Below are 13,933 nucleotides of genomic sequence, written 5' to 3' on the forward strand. Positions count from 1 at the left end.
AGACCTGTTGTATATTTTTGGAAAGCTCTCAAAAAATTAAGATTAATGCTATATTGCGAGTATAGGTGATTTCTGTACCTAACTCGAGATATTAACCCTTAAAAACAGTGTTTTCAGCCAAAAACAGCTGTTTTGTCCAGTTTTTGCGCTTTCGGAAGCTCAATATCTCAAGTAAAAAAAATCGAGCGATTTTACAAATCCCCCCTACTATATGGGATCAAAAGATTGGACAAGGTATGCAAGGTATAGTTGTCAATGTGATAAATTCTTTTTCTAACTTATAAAAATTTTTACAAAATAAATAGCGTAATTCCAAAGAGTAGAAAACCATACAAAAAATACAAAAAAATTATCTATAATACAAATCTATCACTTAACTTTGCTTTCTTTGGCGGGACTTCATCTGTAAAAAGAAGAAACATAAGGTTTTTTATGAATTGAAAAATTAAAATAAAGAAGAAGAAAGACGACTTGAAGTCTAAAATTTCGCCTAAAGTTTAAACTGCATGGGAAAAACAAGAAGTAGAGATGGAAGCTAATCTGAAATCTACTTTACATTGAGCCTTGATGAAACAATTTTATATAAACAATGAGGTTCAAAATCGCTAAAAAGATAAGATCAATTTAAGAACAATGGTTGGTTAATTCTTAAGAACTAATAACTGAAAGGTATATCAGTCTATCAAGAGTTGTTAATTTGATTTTTATAAGAAAAATAAATATGTTCATATTGCGTGCCATCCCTTGTTTACTTTGTAAGAACTAATTACCGAAAGGTAAAAATGTGATAAATTCTTTTTCTAACTTCTAAATTTATACAAAATAAATAGCGTAGAAGGTGATATACGGGGCCCCCCAGCGGTTTGCGTGATTGCGTGAATAGGCATTTTCGGTTGCGTGAATGCGTGAAAGTTGAAAAAAAAATGCGTGAATGTGTGAAATGAAAAAACTTATGTGAACGTGAAAATGTACTTTTTGATTGCGTGAATGCGTGAATCTGGGCTATTTTGTTCGTAAATACGTGAATTTTTCATTTTTTCCACCGATTATGTGCAGTTTTCCCGATTTTCCCTAAAAAATTTTCCGATTTCTGAAAAATCGGGTTATTGCGTGAAACTCGAAAAAAATTTGCGTGAATGCGTGAATTTCGATAAACGCAAACGTCTTTAAAAAATTTAAGAATTATTTCTTCATCAAAATTTTTCATTGCGATTCTTAAATTTTCAAGGATAATTGGTCTAATAGAAAATGTGATAACATGCCACATTTTTTTGGGCTACATCAAGTAAAACTTTACATTTTGTAAGTGTCAAATATAAAAAATTCACTATGGTCAGAGCCCTTAACCCTATTATTATCAGGCTTTTTCGGATTTTCTCAAGGGGAAGCCTTGCATAAATTATGATCTAGAAAAGATATGGACTTGAAATTTGGCAGAAATGTTCTCTACCATTAAAGGAGTTCATAGAAAAAAATTTGGGTTGATGACGTCATCATAAAGGTGGTGACGTCATCACAAAGTTTCACGATTATCGCTAACCAATGAAAAAGTACTATTCAATAAAATAGCAATTAAAGTTGAACAAATGGAGATTTTTCCATTCTGTTTTGAATTTCTAAAAGCCACAAAGAATATCTTTAACATATTTGCCGGTTTTTAACATTCTAATAAAAAATTGAGGTTTAAAATCCATGCAGAAAATGAGTAATTTTTTAAAAAAAATAATGACGTCATTTTTGTTGACATCAGCAGTTTTTGAAAATTTTTAAGATATTTTTAAAAATTTATTATTGATACCTAAAACCTGTCAAAATTTAAAGTCAGTTGGATGCCTAGATCAAAAGTTATGGTAAATTTAAGATTTTGGGATTTTACAGGGTTTTAGCTGGATTTTATGATATGCCTGCACAAAAAAGTCATAAAACCTGACTTGGTCGGTGTTTAATTGTAAAACTTGGTATACATGCTGCTAATAGAATTATATTAAAAGTCAAAAACTTTCAGAGTGTTAAAAATATTTTTCGGTGAGCTATTAGCAAAAGAGTGCCAGCCTGGTGGAAAACACCTCCCCCCTGATAAAAATAGGGTTAAGGGAAGGAATTTAATTTAATCGCAGAATTTAATTTTAAACCTTAAGTCGGAGTCGGTGTAGGTCTAAAAAGTATTTCTAAAATAAAAAATAAGCGCCCCGCTTGAATAAGTGCCCCTCTTAGAGCCTGAAAAATTAAATAAGCGCCCGGGCGCTTATTCGAGGATTTACTATCTTATCTTATTTGTTTTTAAAGAAAAAATATTTCAATTCTATTATAATAATTACCTTATCGGCCCTTTTTTCACCGGCCCTTATTGGCGTTATTTTTGGGCTCGTGGCGTAATAAGGGCCGGCGTAAAAAGGTTTTTAGGAACTTAGGTTCCCATTTAGGCTCTTACTTAGGATTCTCACTTGGATTCCTGGGTTCTCCCATCTCACTTTTCCGGTATGTCAGAAATGTAATAGGCCAATCACGAGAAATGCCTAATAGACTCATTTTCCCTAGAAATGACAGAAAGTAATTTCTCCAAATACATATTGATAACTTGCTTTTCCTTACAGAGGATGCCCGGTTCTGCTTTGAGTAGTCTTGCGCTGTAGTTTATACTGTTGTTGTTATACTGTTGCTGTAGTTTATAAGTTTGTGCGGCACTGACACTGACACAAAGTGCGTTATCCGGCGTGAACCACTAGGGAACAAGGCTAGCGCATTCTTACCTCATCCACAGTGTATCATGGAATCGCTACCTAGCACAGTCACCGACAGGCTTCTTGAGTTTCTTTCTACCCAATTCCCCTCACATGGCATGGGTTGGCCAGGGCGAAGGTACACTCACTTGCAAAGTTAATAACAGTACCGAATGGAAATCGAACCCCGGCCTCCTGGATGGCAGTCAGGATTGATAACCACTACACTATTTTGCCTAATACATAATAATCTGATTTTTACAGCCAAAAAAAAATTTCCTAGAAAAACTGTTTCAGCCACTTTTTGGAGAACCTTTTCCTCCGAACGGACGGACGGACGTGGGTTAATTTATAGAACCTCCGAGCTAGGTGCAAAAAATGTAAGGTTTTTAGCCCCGTTGAATGCCCAAACGTCGAAATAAGAAACGAACGAAATCTACAAAAAGAACTAAGAACTGGCATCGATAAAGAAGGGTATCAAAAAAGACCAAATAAAAATTTAATGAAAGAAAAGGACCGACCTGTATTATCTAGTTCCAGTTCCCGTGGAGGCGGTAGCGAAGCACTATCATCTTCAGCTGGCTCTGAAAAAGAAAGGAAAATAAGTCGTAGAAAAATAGGAACAAAAACCAAACTAAATGTGAAAAAAGGTAAACGAGGCCCAAGCTCCATAGCTCTTCAGCACGGTGGAGAATAAGAACTAGTTCATTTTTCCTTCACATCTTTCGTGATGTCTTTCTCAGAAATAAAGTCAACATTGATATCGGAAATATACTGAGGACAACACCTTCAATTATATGCAAAGAACACTTTTCTGAAAGGGAAAAACTTGAAAGATTACAATCCAAAGACAAAATTCTGTTAATGACTCCGAGAAAGGTTCGAGATATCCTAGGACCATTGACAGCAGTTTGGCAGCAGCGATGCAAGGCGAATAAAAAAGTCGTCCAGTTTCAACTTCCAACATAATCTCAGGGGTGTGATCCAAATACGAGAAGATACTACGCATCAATATTTTAGAATTAAAGGTAGCTCTGCTAGCCATAAAAACCTTCACAAAAAGTCTAAAAAATCTTTCCCTTCATCTTCTGATAGACAATCAGGTGGTCTTAGCCCCTGTGACAAAAATGGGGAGACCAATAAACCAAAACACTGTTAATGTCGGCCAAGACGGTGTGCACTTATCTCATAAAGAGAACGATCACTTTAGCAGCAGAATACACCCCATCAATACAAAACCAAATTTTAGATTTCAATTCAAGGAATGAGGGGGGGGGGAAATTAGATTTCCCAGATATTTCAGAAATAAGAGAACCTATGGGCATCTACTCCAAAAATAACACTCATTTGATCTTCTAGCGTGACTGAGAAATTAAATCCAATGTTAGTCTCTTTATGTGAAGAACTAAGCTATTCTTTCTACCGTTTTAGTTAGCATAGCACGTTTCGTCTGGCTTATCCTCAAACTTCTTGTCCAGATTCTTTGTATAAATGGAGATCAGTTAAAGACATCTTCGCTCGTAACAAGAAAAACCATATTATTTTGTGACTTGCACAAACTCGGCTGCTGTATGCAGAAGATGTGCTGATGGTTTGGTTTTCAACGGGAATTTCAAAGCTTGTATTTGCACTTTCGAAAAACCAAACAGATCAACCACAACCACGAGACCAACTACAACTACAACAACTGAAGGAAGGTAAGTTTTGATTAGAAGTTTAGATGCAATTCAACCCTGCTCGTTAACGGCATCGTCTAGTGCGGTATTCAGCGAATTGGTCAAACTGAAAGAAAAAAATCTTTTGCGTTTCGGATGCAACCAAAAGCCATAAAATTATTTATGGTAGTTGAGAAAAAAATGTTGTAGGAGTGCGACCTTCAGGGTGCATCAGCCCCTCTAGTTGATGGTGCATTTTCAGTAAAATTTGAAAACATTAGAAAATGCTGAGAAAAGATTTATATTTTTCAAACATTTGTCAAACTAAAAGAGTACCCTCGCAAGGACATTTCAAAATGCATACGAAAAGATTTTCCATCCTTATGTGTGTTTTCAGCGACGGAGACGGTAAGGTTCTAATTTGGCAAGATCATGACCAACTGAGGATGACGGTAAATCAGCACTTTTACCGTCCTCGATTTTGCGGGTCAGAAGTGCGGGTTTTTCCAAATCGCTTCAGTCACTTTACCGTCCTCAAAAGTGCAAATACATAAACTCGCTAATGAAAGGGCAGGGAATACCACTACGTGGCAGCACAAAGGCCTTGACAATGAGGGGACAGATAGAACTAAGAGAATCTGTAATATTAAAAGTGAAATCAAAGTTAAATTGTGCAAAGATGAATCTTAAAACGGTGCTTTAATCCAAATGAACGACCTCGAACGAGAATTCTACGTAAAATGTAGTAACGGAATCGCTGCTTATCGTCGATGTGCTCCTGGAACGGTCTTTAGCCGCAAAATGAACATTCAATTCTTTGTATCCACAAATGAAGATAAAGATGGCAAAGATAATCACAACTGGCGATATGGGAAGGTACATAGAGGTGGCGCAACAACAAACCGGCTTCATTTCTCACCCAAGAGTTTCAACTCTAGCCTCTTCGGGGATTCAAACTCAATGATTCTGCATAAATGGGTAATTTTTTTTTATGTGTGTTTTAATGGGTGTGTTTTGTGATGGTGTGGTTTTGTAATGGTGTGGTGTGTATTTCTTGTAGTTTTCATTTTTGTCAATTTTTATACGATTTAATCTGTGTTCGGGGGCCTTTGTCAAATTACAAATGGGGTTCAGTATAATCCTTGCCGGACTCTTTGCGTTGTTTACGCCGAAAAACATTCGAATTTTCAAATGTAAACGCGCTTTGAAAATCGAATGTATTGATATAAACGAAGACTTTGTATTAACAGACAAATCTTGTCTCAATATTACGGTCATATCAATGACCTACGGTCTAAAATAAATTTTCTGAGGATTCTATTACGGCAGCACAAATTTGACATCCTATGTCTCAATGAGGCCAAAATTGATTCAACAGTTCCTGACGCTGAAATTTTTGTTCCTGGTTATAACATCTTTAGGCAGGACAGAACCTGCCATGGGGAAGGTGTTCTTATCTATACTTCGTGTCAGCTTACTGCTAAAAAACTATCTCATATTTCTAAGAAATCAAATGAAACTTTATGGGTCGAGATAAAACGAAAAAATATGAATCTATTTATGTTTGTGCTGTGTATCGTCCACCTGTCAGAGGACAGAATCTAGATATTGTTGAACATTATAAGTCTTTTTTAATGTCGTGTATTGATAAATCACAAAACGATTCGGAATTTTTTATTTTTGGTGATTTTAACTGTAACATGTTACAGAAAAATAGGCTCTCTGGTACTATCAATGAGCTCTGTAAGGCCAGAAATCTTTATCAATTTGTTGACATGCCTAGTCGAACTACTGAAACATCTTCTACTTTGATCGACCTCATACTCTCGAATAGTGATCATGCCATGGATTACTAAGTCCATGATATAGGCCTCAGTGATCATTGTTTTGTATCAATTATAAGAGGCAATGTTAAAATTGCAAGAAAACCAAAGTTTGTTGAAAATAGGTGCTTTAAAAACTTTAATGAGGAATCTTTTCAACAAGCCTTTGGAACTAGATTGGGCAAATGTCTTGACCGCAACAGATGCCAACTGTGCAGTTGAAGCATTCAATCAAAATGTCCTGTATGTTCTAGATAATTGGCACCTATCACAAAAAAGAGAGTTCGAGAATATAGTCCTCGTTGGATCACTGGAAGAGCTCTAAAAAGCCATCAAACTAAGAGACTATCTAAAGAAGACAGTTACTCATACTAAATCAGAAAATGACTAGTTGAATTAAAAAAAAACTCAAAAAAAGTATTTTCAAAGTACATGATGAAAACAAGGATAATTCAAAAAGCTCTGGAAAACCTTGAATTCATTGATTCCTAACGACAAAAGATACAACCCCAAACTTTTTAACCGATGAAGGGGGTGAGATCACAGATAAAAAGCAAAGCGGGTTCTCCAATTCTTTCCTACTACCTAACATTCATTTATAATTTATCTCTCAGTACTGGTGTTGTTCCATCGTGTTGGAAAAGGAAGAGAGTTACTCCTTTTTTCAAAAAAGGAGATGCTGATGATGTCAATAATTATAGGCCAATATCGATCCTACCTATTACAATGAAAATATTTGAGAAAATTGTTCATCTCCAGGTTTCAGAGTCCTTGAGAGAAATAAAATAATCAGCCAATACCAATCTGGTTTCAGAAATGGTCACTCGAATGACACTGCTGTATCTTTTGTTTCGGATTTTATTTTGGAAGAAGTTGCAAAGGCACTGTTTTGATTGATCTAAAAAAGCCTTTGATACTGTTGACCATATCATCCTTTTGGAAAACTTTTTTTGTTATGGTATTAGGGATGTACCTTTTGAATGGTTTGAGTCCTATCTTAGTGGTAGAAAGCAATGTTCTGTTTTAGGGGACTCGAACACCGGTAAAACTGAGTTGATATTTTTCGGTAGAAGACAAAAGGTTGCTGAGTGTAAAGTTTACCACTTTTATCTTTTCAAAAGGCAAAAATTAGTCCAAAACCTGATGTAAAACATCTTGGAGCAGTTTTTGATGAGGGTATGTTAGAAGGCTTAACAAGATTAAGAGAGTCAGTTCCACCTTAAATAACGATATAAGACGTTTATTAGTCAATTTGAATTATTGTGTGAACACCTGGAGCATTATGGAGCAATAACGTTCATAAACGGTTTTAGTCCTTTGTCCAGACAGATAAATCAAGTCTCTCAAACCAAAAAATCCTTTGAAAAATTGACAAATTATAGCACTGCGCTAATGACTTTTAAATGTGTAAATGAAATTTCTCCTCCTTATCTCTCTAAACGATTCATTCTCTGTGGTAACAGGAATGAGAAAGGCGAGCTAGTAGGTGTGAACACCAGAGCTGCGAGGGAAAACAAGTAAAACGTGTTCAAAAAACAAGAAACAAGTATGACTCAAAACGTTAAAACGTTTCTTCATAATGGTACTGACGTCTGGAATAATCTACCTAACGATCTCCGCCAAGCCCAATATATCGTTACTTTCAAGTCAAAAGTCAAATGTCATTTCTTTCAATAATCAATTTTTCAAAAAATTTGATGAGATTTTGGAATATGTTTTGTCTTGTTTTTATTTTTTTAATATAACTCTAGCCCTGGATATCCAGACCGTAAACTATTTCACCGTCTAGTTTTTTATATATAATATTGTCTCTGGTTTACGGTCTGGTCCAACTAACTTGTCTGCAGGGATATCTGTCCCTGCATATGCGAGTGTCTCTAATTGGTCAGTACGCGCTAAGTCACTGAGAAGAATTTTCGTGGAGTTTTCGATATTTCTCGATGCGCGCGCATAATTTATGGAAAAAGCTGACATGACAAAAAAAGATAAACAAATGAAAATGAAAACAACAGGTTCATTTCTAAACAATATGGCTGATGGAAAGGACATTATAAATAAATGTGGCTGACGTTTGGATATAGTTTAAAACTAGCCGTCACCCGGCGTCGCACCCGCCGAGTAGAGTGTTGTTGAACACATCAAAAGCCCTTTGGATGGTGGGAGAGGGTAATAAGTTTGAATTCTAAGCCGAAAAAACGAAATATTACCACTTATCAATAATCGAAGCTTGAAAAATCACATATTTTATATTTGGTGACGTCATTTGAGACCTAAGTGACGTCATCGAAAGGGTAATAAACTTTTCACTTCACTGAAAGTATTTCTTCATTGACTGAAAAGATTGTCTCGATGATTTCCGATCCAATGAGGGGTCAATTATTACTGAAATCCTTCTCAAACTCGAGATATTGTATTTTTAAGGTTTTGATGACGTCATCCGACCAAAAAAGCCTCAATTTAAATATACTTATTTTTTAAAGTTTCTATATACCAACTATTACCCCTCCCAACTTATTATCCATTAAATTTCCGATCAAATGAGGGGTCGACGACTTCCCAGCTCCTATCCAATCTCGAGATATCGCATTTTTCCTGTTTTGATGACGTCATAAACTGAAAACGCCTTAAAATTCAGCCAAATTCAAAAGTCACTTTCAAGCCTCATAACCCCTCCAATCTTATTCTCCATAAAATTCGCGATCCAATGAGGGGTCACCGACCTCCCAACTCCTTTTCAAACTCGAGATATCGCATCTTGAAGTTTTTCCCAAATCTGTGACGTCATTGGGTCCCTCTACCCCTAATGTTGCCAACGGAAGAGACAAGAAAGATGGCGGCGGTAACGGTTGTGCTGCAAAAGAAGATGCGAAGAAGATCTTAGAAATTCGACTCCGTAACGACGGAAAACCACGCCGGATTTCAGAGGTTGGATTTCATTTTCATCATCACTATCGGACGCTGCTGTAAGATCTGCCTTTATCGGTAAATCATCAGAGAATTGATTGTTAGATTCTCTCTCAATACAAAGTGACCGCTCCGTAAAGCTTACCCTCTTTTTCTTGTAAGCTGGTCTCTTTTGTATCAACGTACTCTTATTTCTCTTGGCTCTTACGGGCTCTGCTGGAAGGCCAGGACTTGCTCCTGGGGGACCACCCGTTTTAGCCGAAGTGTTGCTGCCTCCATTCCAGCCTTTTCTTTCTTTACCGGTATCATCGAAAGCAGAAAATGGCCAGTGGATGCAGCGAAGACGACATGTCAACCAATTCACCAACAAAAAACACCGAGAAGAAAGACGAGATATCCGTATTCCCCGAGACCAAATCATTGGATCAAGGACAATCGTTTTTCCGAATGTTTTCGATCCCAAGGCATGCTGTACAACAGGAATAGGAACCAAAGGAAGGCAAAAATCTCCCCCCTTCTCAGCCGATGCTTCCACCGGTTGCAGAGGAATATGCATGCGACATATGTGGGACTATCTTTCGTACCAAAAGTGGCAGGACAAGACATCGAAAAAGTTGTTCGAACGAAGTCGCTCCAGTGTCAACGGAAAAAGTAGTGACGCCGAAAGATTTGACGTCATTCCTAATCGTAAGATCGAACGAGCCACAAGTTTGGGCTGACCACACCTACTCTGAACTAACCCAAATCATCGATTCAGCATATGAAGAGTGTGTAAAGTGGAAGCGTAACCTCTTCATGCTCCCATCAGGCAAAATTGGGAACGATATCATCGACGAAATGACCCGTCTGGTTCACAAATGGGTCAATGATTCGCCACAAAGGAAACTTTCCCTTAAAATTCTAATGATAATGCCGTATCTTCTTCTACAAAAACCAAGTCGAAATTCCAAGTCAAAAGATAACTCTGATGCACTCAAACGGAGATTTCAGCAATGGAAGAATGGTGACTTCCACTCACTGATTCGTGAAGCACGCTACCTCCAAACTCAACTTGTGGACGCTGATGGCTGGAGAAGAATTCTGACATCTGCCTCTTTCGGAAGCCATAGTTTAAACCTTTGTGATGCTATCGCAAAAATGTCGCGAAAGTTATGTCATGAGCCTGAACTTTGGCAAGATGGTTCGCTGGAACCGTTGCTTTCCAGTAGATTGATCCCCTTGGACAAGAACCCTGGAGTTAGACCCATCGCAATCGGTGAAGTTCTTAGGCGGTTGATCGGCAAATCCGTCGTGACAGTCTTGAAACCGAACGTTTTAGCGAGTGTTGGTGATCTTCAGCTATGTGGTGGCCAGAAGTCCGGATGTGAGGCTGCAGTTCATGCCATGGGCATCCTTTTCAAAGAAGAGAATTGTGATGGGGTACTATTGGTGGACGCTGATAACGCATTCAATCGTATAAATCGCCGGGTGATGATCCACAACATCAAGATCATCTGCCCTCAAATCTCTACATATATCGGCAACACTTACTCATCGAATTCACGATTGTTCCTCTCCGGTGGGTTTGAAATCATTTCTTCAGAAGGAACCGCTCAAGGGGATCCGGTAGCAATGCCCCTCTACGCACTAGCTTTAGTCCCTTTACTGGAAAACATCAAGTCGAGTGACATCAACCACGTTGCTTATGCTGACGATCTAACAGCAGCTGGTAAATTGAAATCCCTCCTGAAATGGTGGACAATGCTTCAAAACGTCGGTCCATACCTCGGATACTTCCCAAAAGGATCAAAATCCTGGCTCGTCGTAAAACCGGACAAATATGAACTAGCTAAAATCATATTTAAAGATACCAATATCAAAATCACAAAAGAGGGAAAGCGTCATCTTGGTGCAGTTGTTGGGACCGAAACATTCAAATCAGAGTACGTTAAGAAGTTCGTTCAACATTGGGTCAAGCAACTGAAAGTCCTTTCCGAGATCGCTAAAGCATACCCCCAATCAGCATACTGTGCTTTTACAGCAGGGTTCGCACATAAGTTCAACCGAACCATCCCAAACATCAAAGAAGAGCTGCAACCTTTAGAAAATATCATCCGACACCATTTTATCCCCGCTCTATGTGAAGGAAGAACCTGTAATGATCATGAGAGACAGCTTCTTTCTCTACCTGTCAAGATGGGCGGCTTGGGAATAATCAATGTCACCGAGATGTGTGATCTTGAATTTCAACAATCTATCAAAGTCACTCAAAATCTTGTTCGTAACATCGTAAACCAGAACGAAGTCATCATTCCATCAACCGAAACCAGTAGTCCAAATACCGATTCAAAACTGTCGTTCAACAAGAGAAAACTCGAACTCTTGAAATTAAATTCATCACCAATGGAACTGAGAGCAATCGAAATCGCCAGTGCACACGGTGCATCAGCATGGCTGTCGTCACTCCCCATCAAGTCAGAAGAGTTCTCACTGACAAAAAGAGAATTCTTCGATGCAATCTACCTTCGGTATAACTGGGAGATGAAAAATCTACCGAGCGACTGTGTCTGCGGCTCCAAATTCAGCGTCGATCATTCACTACAGTGCAAGGTTGGCGGTTTTATTCACATGCGGCACAATGAATTGGTTAACATAACGGCTAATCTATCTGCAATTGTTTGCAAAGATGTTGAGAAGGAACCAATTCTTCAAAAACGTTTCGATCATGACTCGGAACTCCGCGCTGATGTTACACTAAGAGGATTTTGGCAGAGGCAACAGAAGGCATTTCTTGACGTGAGGGTTTTTTCCCCTTCAGCCATAAGTTACCAAAACCAAAATCTTGCTAGTGTAATGAAGCAAATGGAGAAAGAGAAGAAAAGAAAGTATGTAAATCGCATAATCGATCAAGAAAACGGTACTTTTACACCACTCGTTTTTTCTGCCAACGGTGGAATGAGCACAGAAACTAAGCGATTTTACGCCCGTTTAAGCTAGCTTCTATGTGAGAAAAATAAATCTTCATTTTCGGAAACATATTTTTATGTAAAACGAAAAATTTCTTTTAGTCTGATTCGGTCAGCTGTGGTGTGTTTGAGAGGCTCGAGGTCCTGGAGGCACCGGAGACACTCGCCTTTCGTTAACACCACTGCTGACGCAGAAGTCACAAATTTCATTTGTAATATTTAATTAAAGTTTTCAATAAGTTTTCAGTTTTTTTGGTTTTTTTTATTACTATATTTCATTAGACACGTATTTTTCAATACGTATTGTTGGACATTTTTTTGAGTTTTTCACACTGGTCTTTGCAGGGTTTCAGTTTCATGTTTGCCTGTTCCTTTTCCTATTGGTTATTGCTCACTGTTTTTCAGATTTTTCATCTTAAAATATAATTTATTTCTATTATATGTATATCCAAATAAATTTGTGATTTATCTTATGTGTTGAAAAAAAAAAAAAAATGTCAACGGACAATTCGCGAATTTTGAAATTTTTGCGGTCAACGGGTAGCTTATGCCCCAAGGGTCCCAAAAAACTAAAAAACGTCAATTATTTCCACGGGAAAGTGGGTTTTTAAATTTGCGAAAGATTGACACTGCAAGGACTTCTTTAAAAAAACGCTAATTTTCACACTCTTCCCCTGACCACTTTCGCTTTCGTTTTCAACCACAAACCCAACCATCCAACCATAAAATCGGTCACGTAACTCTCGAACCCCCTATCTCAAAAATCCATAATGGCCCCCCACAGCTTAATACGAATTAGACTTTTAGTAATATAGAAGTAGTTTTGAAAGTTTATTTGAGTTTGCAAAAGAGGTTTTATGGTAAGTAATTATGTGGGTTTCCAAAGTTTTGAGATTCTGTCAACAAGGGTTCACTCACAGACTGTGTCATTCAAAACTGTATCAGACTTTTTTAGTTGTACCCGACTCTAAAATTTTAGAAACTTTGTATGTTGAGGTAAAAGTTTTTTTTTCTGAAATTTTGAGTCTGGGTACCCAGGCTAATATAACTCTTGAAAACGAAAATGAAAAATTTCAAAATGGCGATAGAGGATAGAGTGTACTTAACTGTCCTCTTCAAGATCATCAGCAAGCAAAGTTCAGTCAAAAATAGTAGGTAGAGAAAAAGTGCTGGAACAATGTAAGAAATAGAAAATCTCACCTTCTAAATCTTCCCATTCAAGGTCAAAAAAATCGGGAAAATAAAGGGCCGTCAATTCTTCGTACGTCCGTAAACTTTCCTCATCGTTGAAACAAAATATGATTCTCTCGACCTAAAACAAATGAAACAAAGACAAAGACCTTAATACACGCTTCTTTATAAGAACCAGTAAATTTTGGCTCAGGCTGGGAGTTATGCAGGCTGGGCTCTTCATTTTTTGAAACTTCAATTTTCAGCCTTTTCTTATGAAAAAAGCGTGTATTATCATTTTGGAGCCCGACTGTTCATTTTACAAGAAAACAACCTGATGTAAACCATTGTATCGTCCTATTCAACGCAATAGCAAGGTTTGCTACATGTTAGTCTCCTTTCGCTGCCATTCGTAGGATAAATTTATATCTGATATCTATTTAGTGTATTAAATTCTACAATGGGTTCTCACGTCACAGAAAAATTCTTCTAGCCATGTACGGACAGTGTTCAACGCCACGTGTGTTGCTTGTTCCAAAGGATCCTAAATGCGAAAAAATTATTTTTTCAAATTGAAATCCAATAGAGATAATGATCAACGCAAATACTAACAATTATGAATTGGCAGAAGCCCTCCGGAAAATCATAAATAGTCTAACTCATGAGAAATTAAAGTCCTACTCTTTGGTAAGTTATTATGTCTTGTTCGGAAAAAA

General features: G+C 37.5%; 1 long non-coding RNA gene across 1 annotated transcript; it reads right to left on the reverse strand.

Annotated features, from left to right (window-relative positions):
• Positions 1 to 256: 256 nt before the first annotated feature.
• LOC136798549 (uncharacterized) lies at positions 257 to 13,754 on the reverse strand. Its single transcript, XR_010845396.1, has 4 exons — positions 13,690 to 13,754; positions 13,248 to 13,359; positions 3,242 to 3,304; positions 257 to 403 (listed from the first exon to the last, which is right to left on the reverse strand). It is a non-coding gene; the product is annotated as an uncharacterized lncRNA (long non-coding RNA).
• Positions 13,755 to 13,933: the final 179 nt, after the last annotated feature.

This window comes from Clytia hemisphaerica, unplaced genomic scaffold (genome assembly GCF_902728285.1).
Source record: "Clytia hemisphaerica strain Z4C2 unplaced genomic scaffold, Clytia hemisphaerica genome assembly, whole genome shotgun sequence".
NCBI lineage: Eukaryota > Metazoa > Cnidaria > Hydrozoa > Leptothecata > Clytiidae > Clytia > Clytia hemisphaerica.